Source organism: Notothenia rossii, assembly GCF_949606895.1.
Source record: "Notothenia rossii genome assembly, chromosome: 1".
Lineage (NCBI taxonomy): Eukaryota > Metazoa > Chordata > Actinopteri > Perciformes > Nototheniidae > Notothenia > Notothenia rossii.
Genome location: NC_136912.1, coordinates 23,836,308 through 23,850,140, shown reverse-complemented (window position 1 = coordinate 23,850,140; position 13,833 = coordinate 23,836,308). Strand labels below are relative to the sequence as shown.

At 37.6% G+C, this 13,833-nt stretch overlaps 1 protein-coding gene across 1 annotated transcript in view; it reads right to left on the bottom strand.

Annotated features, from left to right (window-relative positions):
- Positions 1–12,446, bottom strand: part of ctnna2 (catenin (cadherin-associated protein), alpha 2) — a 314,859-nt gene extending 302,413 nt beyond the window's left edge. Inside the window, exon 1 of the mRNA XM_079693317.1 lies at positions 12,132–12,446. The gene's annotated coding sequence lies outside the window, so the exon portion shown is untranslated. The remainder of the gene's footprint in view (positions 1–12,131) is intronic.
- Positions 12,447–13,833: the final 1,387 nt, after the last annotated feature.

Sequence of the window (13,833 nt, the reverse complement as noted above, 5' to 3'; positions counted from 1 at the left end):
AAATACCTTACCGTATAGTTTTTACCTAATGTTTCACATTTAATATAAAAGGAAAAACTAGCAGCTTCCCCTCTGTTTTAAATAAACTCATCCTACCAAATACATCCCAATAGAGACATAATTCCTTCTGCTACATTAATATAATCACAGTATATAAGAGGAAACCACCTATGCATGATTTTATAAAAGGTCAGCAAACAACTCACATATTATTGCAAATATTTGTTTTACATAATGTACACAAGGTCTAAAACCTCTCGCATACAGTTGATGTAAACTCTAAACTCCCCTCTGTATTTGGCTTTTAACGTGTTTTAACCTCGACAGATACAGAAGGTGACCTGTCCAGGCTGTACGCTGTCTCTCGCCCAGTGCATGATGGGTAAGGTTGCAGCCCCCCTACAGCCATGAAAATAATAGGCAGATGGGACTGGCAGGATAATCACACGCTTTAGAATTCACTAAATGTTACTGGCTTTAGATGCACTGAAAAATCTGACAAGACATCGAGAAAGACGCTACTGTATGACACCTCACTGGGAAATACAAGGACTCACTGAAGCATGACTCTGTCGGGGAAAATAGCATTTCAGTCATGCTGTAGCTCAATGTATCTCAGACACATTAAACATGAAACATGTGAGATCAAATCTGTTCAAACTCAACTACAGTAGATGAATAGTGACAGCCCTAGTATTCTCCATAAAACATGAATGCCTTGACCAAAGAGCGGTGGCGGTTCTAGGCCAATTGTACTGGGGGGGCCAGGCTGGGGCCAGTTATTTCATGAGAGGGGCACAATAAAAACGGGTTAAAAAGACAAAGACAGTATAAAGTAATTGTGTTAAATAAACATAAAATACAGTAATTGGTATTTGTTTTAGTAAATGTAAGTGACAATTTAATAAAAAAACATAAACAGTATTTGATTTTATATAAGGTAATGAACAGTTTAGTTTAGTTTAGTTTTTTTTGGAGGGGTGCCACAGGGGGGTCACTGGCCCCATTGCTCACTAATCCTAAATGTATACATCATCTGGTGTTCTCGAAGGCAGAGTCAAAATCAAAAGCCCCTTTTCTCCAAGTCCATGTTGGCATGGATTAACTCCACTGCCTTGAATGAATTAACAAATGAGGTTAATACATGATAAGCATTCAGGGAGCCGTGGAATAAGGTCAAACTAATGGCTAAACAGACAGGGTTGAGTCTAGTCTAGTAGACTCATGTTTATTTACATTAAGCTACGATGCATAAGACAATAAAGTAACCCTTTTATGCATTAAATATATATCTTTGTAATACCACCGTAGTTCATAAGTTAAGCAGAAAGCTCCTTTAAATGTTTGCATAGGAATGCTTGTGCTGCTCAGCAAAGCAGATTTGAATAACGAAAACAATCCAAATTCAACAAAATACTGAGCACAAAAAAAGAACATTAGGATTGAGACCTTGCTAATAGTTTGCTTTTAAAACTCAAATGGAAAATAAGATATTGTATAGCTATATCCTTAGGTGTCAGATCTCTAGTTTCAAGTTGTTTCACTACAATATGAGGGTTAAGTGTCCTTAATGTTATATGGGTTTTCAGAGAGACAGAACTATCTTTCTCTGAATATGCTTAGCCCCTGGAGTTTTGAAAATGCATGCGTATTTGTCACAGATCAAAATACTCAAAAGTTTAAACTCTCCTTGCACTGCATAAAATGGGAATTAGAGCTTCTTCACCACATGACACAAACTTTGTGAATACAATCCCTGTCATTTGTCATTATTCAAAGTTAATATGCCGACACTGCACTGACCCAGATTCAGAGCGGAGTTAAGCAGTAGAGTGTGTGAGGGAGTCTCTGAAAGCAGAAGTCAGGGCTCAACCTGCCGTATCGCTGCTGTGCAGAGCCGTGCTCTCAGAGCGGCCAAAACAGGCTGATCAAGGTAGAGCACAACCTGTGAAATTCTCAAAGCAGTCAAGTTCTCTTCAGGATTCCAAAACCTTCTTTAAAAATGTAATGCCCATGGCAAAGTTGAATCAATATTTTGTAACCATGTCTTCTGAAAACACATGCCACTAATTTGCTGGAAGATGTTCTTAAAAATCCTATATCAGGACACCTCAACGAAGTTTTATAAATACACATAGCTATTCCTGAAAACTACTGTCAGTCAAATTCTTTTCATCTGAAGTATATTCTGTACGACTTTGGTTACGCTTCGTGAAATATGCAATGTGTTTTTTTCCTGATAACAGGTATCATTCTTAAGTAAAGCTCAAAGAGTATGTGGGGGAACACGTGATATTTATACCACATACTCATTCATGCCTCTTACATCTGCGTCTTGTTTTTTAAACAACATTTTGGGCCTCATGTAAAGCAAAACATTTAACACCAAATGTCATCTTGTTTTTGTTGGTATCGATTCATTTCTGGGATGCACCTGTGTTGTTTTTTGTTAGGCTCTAATCTAAGAAAACAGAACATTTCACGAGTAGTCGAGATCAAACATTTAGTTTATTTATAGTCCATGAGTGGAGCAAAAATGATGCTTGTAAAAAATATACAGTTTTGTTCATCTTACCGCAGTTTTTAAATGGACCAGCCCCCTTATGCACAACAGACCTTCAGCAATGTCATATTATTTTGTAATAGTACAAACCATTATGAGTTGTTTTTTTATGAGTTGTTTTTAAGATTTAGTATTTGTCATACAACATCAATGTCTTCACACTGTGAATAAGTTAAACTCAAAACTACAATCCTCCACATGGTGGAGGGTACTGGAGGGATGTAGCACTGAAAGCGTATGGTGGGTTATGGTGGGTTGGGTACTTTGCAACCTCTTTTCCAAGATTCCCTCTAAAACGCATGACTCTTCCTTCTTCCCTTTGAGGACTGTTAAGGTCAAAGCAGAGGGGAAGACAGGTTTCCACTGTACTCACATCTTTGAGCCAAACTGCACGACAAGATTCACGACCTTTGGAGAATATTTTCAAATGCTCTACCACTAATTTAATTCACAGAGATTAGTAGCAGCAGCAGGCTGTTGAAGGTACCATGTGGAGTCTTTATCTAATACACAATGGAGCAAGGTGTGTTCCTTTTCTGACTTAATGTTCATGCGCACAAGTGTTCTACTAATTAAAACTTAGTGACAGGAACATGCCAACAAACGTAGCAATGCATCAAAAAAGATAAAGAACAACACTACTAGTAGCAAGTAAGCATGCATGTAAACAATGAAGGGTTTAACATATATCAAATAGGGTTGGCTTGAGGAAGGACCAAGAGAACACACAGTGCACTTTTGGTGAGAACACTAAAAAGAAACATACATAATGTGTGTTTATAAGAGAACACAACAGAGCATCTTAAATCAAGTGAAATCTACATGTTGGTTATATTAACAAAACTCATCACATATATTGATGTCAATCCATCCTGTAAAGTAATTTCCCTTTAATGAAGTTGTGCTATTATGCTTTTCCTATAATTAAAACTACTCCTTTTCAAACAGTGATTTTACATCTGTTTGATTAATGACGTTGATGCAACTCGAATTTAAAAACGTTCCATTCTGAACTCTGGCCGCCGCAACCTTTTTTGTTGCACTTTGTTTCGTCAAATAGCTTTTTAGAGCTATTCCACACAGATGTTGTGATAGATTGTCAATGCATTTGCAATTGGTCAGAATGGGACAATGTATCATGTGACCTAGCTCTACAGCTCCGCTGTCAATACAGAGGACAATGCTCAGCTTTGATTTGAAAGAGGGAACACATGTTTCTTTGATACCTACAGGATTACCGTTTGTTACAATGGAAAGACGACAGAATTGCTATAATCTTGAACTATAGGCAGTGATTTATAACACTCTCTAAAGTCTCACACTGAATCTGTAAGGAACTACAGTCCAAGTCCCGGGTCTAACATTTGAGTATTGTATCACAGTAAAGTCATAGGGTAACCAAACAAATGTCTTTAAATTAACCCATGAACGTTTTTTTTATAAATATAGCAAACCAAGGTTGGATACAGATTTAGTATCCCACATCAGACATGGGTTTTGAGTGCAAGTTGTGTAAACGTATCATTAATGTACATGTATGCAATCTAACACAGTTTCTAGTCATTTCTGCATGCACAAAATACATTAACTAGGCTGTGTTTCAGAGCTGGTCAAGCCATGAGAAACTCAGCACGGAAAGCACTAATAATGGCAATAATAGCTCAAGATAAAACTAAACTAACAATTGTTCATTCATTATTTGTTTCTCCTGAGAAAGATCTAAAAGAAAATACCTATAGTTCCTGGTTTAAGGGCTGCTATCTGCCATCTATGATTTCTTTGAGCAGTGATTCGTGGGTTAATAATGGATAACAGCGAGTGACTTTTAGAGATGTAGATAGACAGGAGTATACAAAGAAGCCAACTACACAAACACATAACTTCTGAGAAAAGGGAGAAAACCCTTAAAAATGTATGTTACGCATTGCTCAGCCAATATGTAAGCACGTGGCACATTCAAAGCTTTTATCAGCCCATGTTATGTTTTTTGTTATATTAATAATCTTATTTTGAATTAGGAGATTTATTTCACATTGCATGAAATGTGTAAGGCAAGGCAAGTTTATTTATATAGCACTTTTCAACACAAGGCAATTCAAAGTGCTTTACAAAAAATGAAAGACATTCAGCAAATGGCATTTAAAATCAGTCATTACAAATAAAAGTTAATAAAATAAACATTAAAAGAAAAAATACATGGATAAAAGTTACAGTGCAGTCTAAGATATGAATAGTTCAATTAAAATCTCTTGTTTATTGTGTAAAATAAACAAGAGATCCTGAAGCAATATGTCTACAGCCTCCCACTACATGCTTTAGGCTAAGCCCCGGATGTCAAATGCTCGAAGTGGCCCCTGGTCAGCATATAGATGATCTGTCACAGAATGAAAAAAGCATCTAACAATAGAAAAGTGAATGCACCAAGACAGAGCACACACTGAGTGGGGGAGGAGCAGAACCAAGACACGGGGCCCACACTGGTCCCAGATGTAGCAGATGGTGGGGGTGGACAGGGAGTGAGCAGAAGTGAGGCCTCAAAAGGACAGAGCAGCCAAGAGGATGGGACACTTGAATGGCCTCTGATAGAATCAAAACAATAAGGGGTGCTCAGCGGAGGATAGAAACATAGCAGAAGCAGAGAGGGAGGATTCTAGTACCATAAGTGTGTTGACATGACCTTTTGTAACTAGAAAAACAGATTGTACTAGTGGGAATCACACAGAATGTTTGCACACACATTATACAAGGCTCACCAAACTGCAGTGTTTAAGCAAATTAATGTATGCCCACGCTACATCTATAGAATTCATCAGAAGCCTGTTCTCCACACTGATGACAGAATCTAGTTTGCTGTCGCCTTGACCGATGGACGGTTGGCACTACACCCACACTTGTTCTCTTTGTAACTTAACTAAAGTCTCAAAGTAGAAACTTATAATTTCAATTGAGTTAGAATAAAAGACTTGAATAATAATATTCATCTGGCTGCAACTTACAAAGTATGTATCAAATATATCATATTCCAATAACTTGTATATAGATTTCAATATTTTATTTTTGTATTTACTTGTACTATTTTTTCAGTTTTTCAGTTTTATTGTGTTGGTGGAGCCTGTGACCTAAGATTTTCATCGACATAACTACACTGTAGCTATGACTAATAAAAACCTTGAACCTTGAACTAAAAAAAACCAGTTTGTTTAAAAATGAAAACAAGTCAATGTTAGTAGCTAACTGAAGGCAGGATCATTTGGTTAAATGTGAGGGAGGCTAAGTGCCAGGGGTTATTTCTTCCTATCTCCAGCAAGCGTTAAATCCACATTCTTATTACTTAGGAAGCCTATTTTTGATTAAAAATACAATAGTATGTACAGCTTACGAATGTAAATCTTTAACATTTCCATCATTTTTGACTGCTTCACAGAATCAATGTATTCTATGAAAGTGTCTTGCCATGACCACCAGATTTAACATGCAGCCCTTGTACTCACAGAGAAGGCATAGCCAGCTGTAAAAATTATGAAATCATCCACATTATCTGGACTCATTATTAGATTAGCTGAGGTGGATCTGTACTTGTGAAGAAAGGCTTTGTTATCACTTTATATCCTCAGAACTGACGGGGCCACCGGCGAACAAAAGAAAGAGACTATTAACTATTCAGTCTTGTCAAAATCAATATTTTTTTCCCCTGAGACGGTGACATCTGTGGGAGGATAGGGAGAGAGTCATTAAGAGTAAAGAACATCCTGGCAGCAGCTTGGCATCACACTCCAGTTACAACATCTAAATGAGAAATGTGTTGTTGCTCACCGAGAAATGTTACTTGGTCTGTTCTTAGGAGATATTAAGTATTTTTGTTTTCCCTCCATGAGTTTCTCAATGATCGGCTAAAACCTTTTCATAGGTAATTGCACCAATTAAATAAAGTTTTTATCAAAGAAAAATGTGTATTGTGTAAAGATAATTGTTTGGTTTCCATGCTTAGTTAGTTTGAAGATTTCCAACCACAACTTATTTAAAGGTCCCATTTTAAACTGTTTTCCATCAATATATTATAGGTCTCAGATATATATAAAACATCTCTCTGAATTGTTTGGCTCCAAACACCGAACAGATCGTGCATTGTAGCATCCCATAATCCCCTCTGTTTCCGCCCTGTTTCTAAAGTGCTGATTCTGTGTCTGTTACTTTAGATGAAAATAAGGAGCCACTCCCCACGCCCCTCTGAGAGATATTTGGTTAAAAAGAACACAATGGTGCTCTAGGAGGAGATTCAGGTGATAAGGTCGGGGGTGTTACCTTGGTAGGTGTTTGGCTAATGGTTACACAAGCCAAAAAATCGCAAAGTGGCCAAAATGTGATCAGCTAATTTTCAGACAGGTTTTTATATAAATGGATCGGGACAAAAAGAGAGTGAATCTTTTTTTCCTGAAACTTTCAGAATCTCTTTACACAGACATGTTGATGTAGAAAAGACATTAAAAGGTGGATTTTGCATTATAGGTGACCTTTAATGGAAACCATTGTCTACTGCATGTTGCCAAGATGCTTTGCTCCCAAGACCTTACTGTATGTCCTCTTAACATTAAATAAATATGGTCCAAACTTCTAAAATCAACCCATCTGATACCCTAATCATCCAATGAGCCTAAACATATTTTAACTGCAGTGAGCCCACGGCTTTTTAAATTGGGTCTAATCAACCAGTATCTAATACTTTAACGCAGTAACAAAAGGCTGGGTTAAAGGGTGGACATGCCTGAGGAAGATTTCAGAGAACAATCTTTCTCACAGCAGACATTTGTGTGACAGGTGTTACTAATAACACTAACAAGGGCTTTGCTCTATTCATTTGTTCCAGTGAGAGGTGACATTGAGCCAGCCTGCACAATAACAGGAAGCTGACATCCAAACAGCTAAATGGCATTCAGCCATCCTTAATGTCATTAACAGCTGGGCATGTCCCACTGTGACGAGTGACTTTCGTTTGTGAACATGTTTGTTCGATGACAGTATGCTCTCACTCTGCACTAATACAAACTCATGTAATACTACTATGTGGTAGTACTATAAAAGACACTTTTAAAACAGGGAAAATAAAAATGTTAACAGGTCACTTTTGAAAAAAATCTGTGTCGAGAAAATGTTTAATGATAAAGTTATATATTATTATAAAAGGCAGTATTTTCTTCCACCGAGAAGTATTTAATATTACATTCTGTTCCATATTATTCCAGCTTACATCTACATTTTACTTGCACCATTGTTTCAATCGAACTATTTTTCACTCTTGTTCTTGTCTTTTTGTAAAGTCTTGTACGAGGTATAGTGTATGTTGTACTGTTGTAGGAGCCTGGGACTTCATATTCTCATAGCCAAAAATGACTTGTTCATAGTTACATGCACACTGAAGGACTAAAAGGCTGCAAATCAACAAAAGCTACATTGCTACGGAGAAAGTCAACTGACCATAAGAAATGTAATAAATACAAAAGAAAACAACGCATATGCTTATTTTAAGCCTAAGATCTTGTTTAATACTTTAAAACTTTAGGCGCCATCATCAAGTTTAAAACAAATGTATTTAAAAGCCACCCTGCACAATAAAACATTTGTATGTCTGTAAGGCAACATTTGTTTTTAGGGCAGGACTCCAACAACTATGGACAACACTGTTAAAAATGTAGCTCCAAACTGAGAAATAACTGAGCTGCATGAGACAATACAATTTGGTTCAATTCTCCATAGATATTCCAGATTGTGATGACACAAGAGGTGCACTTTATTTATTATTCTATTAGCTTTATAAGATAATAAGATACATGCCAGCCCAACTTCTGATGACTCTGCAACGATTTGTCAGCAGTTTCTTGAAGAATTATCCAACCACATTCACCCACAGTGAAACGGAAGGATGGGTAGATTGTTTTAACAACTTTCATTGCAACAGCTCATTTGCCAGGCATTGTGGGTGTGGTCTCAGCAAAATAGACTGAAAATAACTTAAGAGAATAAACTTGTTCTTTCTTGCTGCACCAAGCTGCTGCTGACACAAAACTTTCAAGCATTGCTGGATCATCTTCTTTATTGCCCCCTCTGAAAAAATGAAGTGCTCTTACCTTTTTTTGTGCGCCTTTATAGTACAGAGTGGGGTATTATGAAGAGATAAAGAAGTGAATCTTGCCAATCTGGCAAATGCATATGTAAAATGCTGTTAAATCTGCTTAGTAATTAACTGTCCCCAGTAACCAACAATATTTAAATTCCTTTTAAAGAAATATGTACTAAGCTCTAAACCTGATGGAAATGTGTGCTGTCAGTTAAATGCAGTTCCACATTTCAGCATACGAACCCTGGGGTTAGAAGAGTTCAAATTGATTTGGTAGACAAAAGTGCTACAACTATTGATTGTTCTGTGTTATTTATTTTGCCTAATTTCTCATCTCTTAAACAGTATCAAACATTTGTTTCTGGTGCTGGTATGAGAGGCCCGCGAGGAGAGGCAATCCTGCTCCAGTGAGCCGGGCTACCATGGCTACCTTAAAGCTGCGCCTCAGCACAACAACAGGGGGTTCCACGGTGGTCAGCCAATAGCGCTTCCTCTCCCAGGCGACGGAGAACACAATGCACTCCGGGCTGCCATTGATTGCATAGTGTCACCCATAAATTAGGGCTTCCTTATCCACAGTAACAGAACCAGGCTACACTGCAAATTGTATTTAGTAACTGAGACAAAACATTCAGAAAATGACATACAGGTGGCTGTCAAGCTTTGTCTTTTGGTGTTATTGAGTGAGTAATAGGGAATAACAAATAGGCTACAAACCAGCTGAAAATAATTGTGTTTTAGTATGAATTAAACTAGACTGCTCAATGATACCAGCTTGGTAAAATGTGTTACCTTTGTGTTAGGTATTATTCTCAAAATCAAGCAACATTTATTTCTCTAAAAGAAAAACAGCAATTATTAAGTGTAAGTTTTCTATAAAGCATGCGAAAACATTTTTTTTAAAGTCTCACACAACAGCATAATCATAACTATGGATGTAGAAAAAATATACTAAATGAAAAAAAAATAAGTCCTGTGTTAAAGATTGACTTAAAGGTGGGGTAGGTAATTTTGGAGAAACCAGCTTGAGTGCGCTAGAATTTGAAAATACACAACCGGAAAAAATCTGCCACTTCCTTCAGACTTCCTTACAGAACCCCTCCTCCAACACACACGAACGTGCACATGACCAATGAGGGCACGAGATAAGTTTGTGTACAGACGGAAGGCTGACAGGCAGATGGGCCATCCAGTTATTTTAGCCGGGTCGGCTAAAATTATTGGTCGTGCTTTTTACAGTACTACGGCTTCCACAGATTAAGTTTTTTTTTTGTTGTCAAAGCACAGATATTCATTGCTATCGGGATGTTAAGAGCATTCCATGGAATATAACAAAAAGTGTACACCTTTAAAGTTCAGGGTAATCAACTGTTAAAAACATGCTGTTCAAATTATTATATATATTTTTTTAAATTCAATAAATGGGTGTTTTCAAAGTCAATGAAAAATCGATTTAATTTTTTTTTATTAATCGTGATATCAATATTGACCAAAATAATCGGGATTATTATTTTTGCCATAATCGAGCAGCCCTACTTGGCAGTCTGGTATCAACACTCTTGTACAGTAGGAGATTGACAATTCTTGTGAGGCAAAATGACAGCAACTATAATTGTAGTCTGTCAAATCGAAGGGCTGATGATGTTAGAATGAAATGCAGGTAACTAATTGAGGACAGGTAAATAGTTAATTAATTACAACAATGAAAATCCTCAGAAAATAAATTCACGAAAAAATCTAAGCATATAAAGTATTTTTAAGCAGAAAAAGCAAACAATGGCCGGTCCCACCTTCCTCAGATGTGTGGATTGGCTGCATTGCCAATCTTTGTATTTATTATTGTTGTAAAATGTATCTTCTTGGACTCTGGGAAATATTGTTTGTGCATTAGAAACTATGTTGTGAGAATGTATATTCTTAATAGAACTATTTAAAATGTAATTACAACAATTATATTACAAATTAATTGAATATGAAAATCCACAATAATTAAAGCAGTTGACTTAATTTCTCATTTCATTGGAAAATAATTATCCTGCCCATATTACAATGTGTTCTTTATTTTCTAAAACTCAAAAGACACGGAACACTAAACAACAAAGTCAATTATTGTCACTAATGTATATATATATATATATATATATATATATATTATTTATACAATAATTTTAGCCTTAGCCGGATGTCCCTATTTCTGGCATGTCACTGTAAACATATGGGGGAAACACACAGCCTTGACAGTGAGTCCAAGCATGCCTCCTTGCAAAAGTTCAAATTCTAAATACAGCCAAATGTGACCCCTAGAGGCATCTGAGACCCCATATCTCCAGTTGCAGGAAAAGAATGTGGCTCACTGCACAGAGTCACGAAAAGCTTGGGTCCTGCATGCTGCACTGTACTGTTGAATGCAGAGTGCACAAATGCACACCTCAACACACAAACAAACTATATTGAGGATTTTCAAATGTATGATGACAATTCAGCTAATAAATAGCAAAACATAAAAAGGACAAGCTGAAAACGTGCTGCAGTGTGTAGCAAACAAGGCAGAAATCAGTGCTGGAGCTAACTGAATGCACAGTATCTGCCTTACTGTTGCAATGAGGGCCAGTTGGCACTTTTAATTGCATCACTTCAATGAGCTGTGTTACTTAATTGCTGTCATTATTAAAAGAGCTAATATAGACTTGACTATGCTCTGTTAGACTTGCAGAGTGAGGCAAAGCAAGGCTGTGTGCCTCTCTACTTAAAACCCCTGAGTCAACCAGAAAGTCGCAATAAATAATTCAAAATCATTTGCAAAAGATTAACTTTTAAGTCATGCGGCAGAGTGATGAGTTCATTTAAACCGTGCGTAAGAATGCCAATCAAACAAAGAGGTACAATTATTAAACAAAGACATTCAAGAGGTTTGCAAACACACGAAAGGAAGAAGCTAAACGATGAGTGAAGAAATGTAAGGATATCCAGTTCCCAAACGATTGAACAGCCGTCAATGCAGATGTGGGACAGTTATTTTAGAAGCATTAAAGTGGCCGGTGTCAGTTAGCTTAGCCACTGCACTAGCATAGCAGCCTAGCTTGTCTCTGCCCGACATCCCCTCACATATCAGTCGGAGCAGCCTTTCAGCACTGGGCTCCCTGGATAGCAGTACTCGGAGTGCGGTGTGGATAACGTTAGCAGAGTGGGCGACACTGAGATTTTGGCTAACCAGGCTAGCCCAGCTCAGCACATAAACGCCATGTAAGCATGTGAGCACTAAAGTATTTCGGTGCGGGTATTTATGTACACCGCCAACCAGCACAACGATGAATGAAAAGTCGGACCTCGCCTAGGCTAATGTTAGCAGCACAACGGGTCAGTCAGTGCAGCAGCGGAGCGTAATGCTACACAGCTGCTAGCAAACAATCATCCACTTGGAAAAACCACAGCATGTAACTAACTACCGCTACGCACCTTTAACCGTAGGAGATGACACTCTCTGCAGGTCCACAAACTGTGTACAACGCCTGGTCTCACTGAGTAATCCCAAAAAAATGGTGTCCTCCTGTTCAGTTAACCCAAGGCGAACTGTGGATATCGACTCGATCCGGACGCTTTCCTCAATCTTGTGGTGCTGAATCTGAGCTACACGCTTCTGTCGGTGTCTCGGAAATGTCTCCTCCTCCCACGACTGCCTGCGAAATAATGACCCCTCCCAGCGCCCCAACTACAACAGCAGAGTAGGCAGGTGCAAATGATGGTGCGCTAGTAACGGGAAGCCTTGCAATATAGTGAGCGGTGTTGTCGGCTCCAGGGCTGGCAAATCAGGAGCTTTGTCAGGAGTCTCCGTCGTTGACGCATGCGTGGTTCATAGTGTGAGGATGCGCCCTTTCCAGTGAATACATTGTGATTTCTGAGCGTTGACATGTTCTGGAGGGAGGGTGCCAATTATAGTTGGAGTAATACTAATCACAATATAACATTAAGCCTACTAATACATGTGTGTTATAATATAATAGATTGAGCCAGATACCATATGAACTTTACTTTTCAGAAATGTTCATGGTAGAGATAACAGCATGTGTCAATTTGGTGTGATGGGAACATTAGTTTTAATATGTACAGAACGGTGAAAATGTGCTGTGACAGCTAGAGATGGAAACATTTTAGAGTTAAAAGTGCTGTGTGAATGGTGTTATTATGCTTTTTAAATTTGCTTTATATAATAATTATTTGAGACCCTTATCTCGGGTTACAGATAATTAGTACCAGAATTACTTGAAATGGGCTAAGAATCTGATCAAATTCAAAACATTGTTTTTATTAAAAGGCCAATTCTAAAACATATTTTTTCAAGGTGATATTGCAAATGTAAAATATATACTGTGGTCATTATTAAAAGTTGTACAATATACAGCCTTAATAAAATATCTTAGCTTTACTAACCGGAATTCAATCAAATGTATTACCCAGTTGATTTACTACCCATTTCAAATACTGTTTTTTTTTTTTAAGCAATTATAAATAGAGTTTGTGGAAAGATGAGTATCATTGCTCACCTATTACAAAGTTATAAAGTCCACAAAACTTAAAATTAGACATCAGAATTTCCACTGAGAACATGTTTGAATGTGTTACTGTAGGTATATCACAACCTATTGACTGATGCTGAAAATAGTGCAAAATGCTCTCCATGAAACTCAATGAGGAAGAAAAATAACATTGGGTAATTAACTTGCAAATGATCTCTGCATACAGAGGTAATTATATTATTTAGTGACTGAGGTTTAACAACTGCAACCCTTCTGTAAACTCACAGAAAGCTTTAAAGACAAACGATTTGTTTTGTAACTTACAGTAGGTCTACTTGTTTCATTTTGCATCGTTTTGCATACAAATCCCTGGACGTTCATCTCCCAGCACAACCGTATTGGGATGTCATGTGATATATAGCCCTCAATTGCACCCCAACAGCTTAACCAACCAGCCCCCATCTGACAGCTAATGACATTCTGAAATATGTTAAAAAGTTACATTTGCTACGGCGCTGTTATACTGACAACCCTGAACATTCTCAGGTACGTCACAGAATTTGCCCAGGAAAACTAGAGACAGGAACACAAACATGTCCCTGCCTCGATGATCTGCCACTACTAAGGGTCTGGTTTGCAGTGGA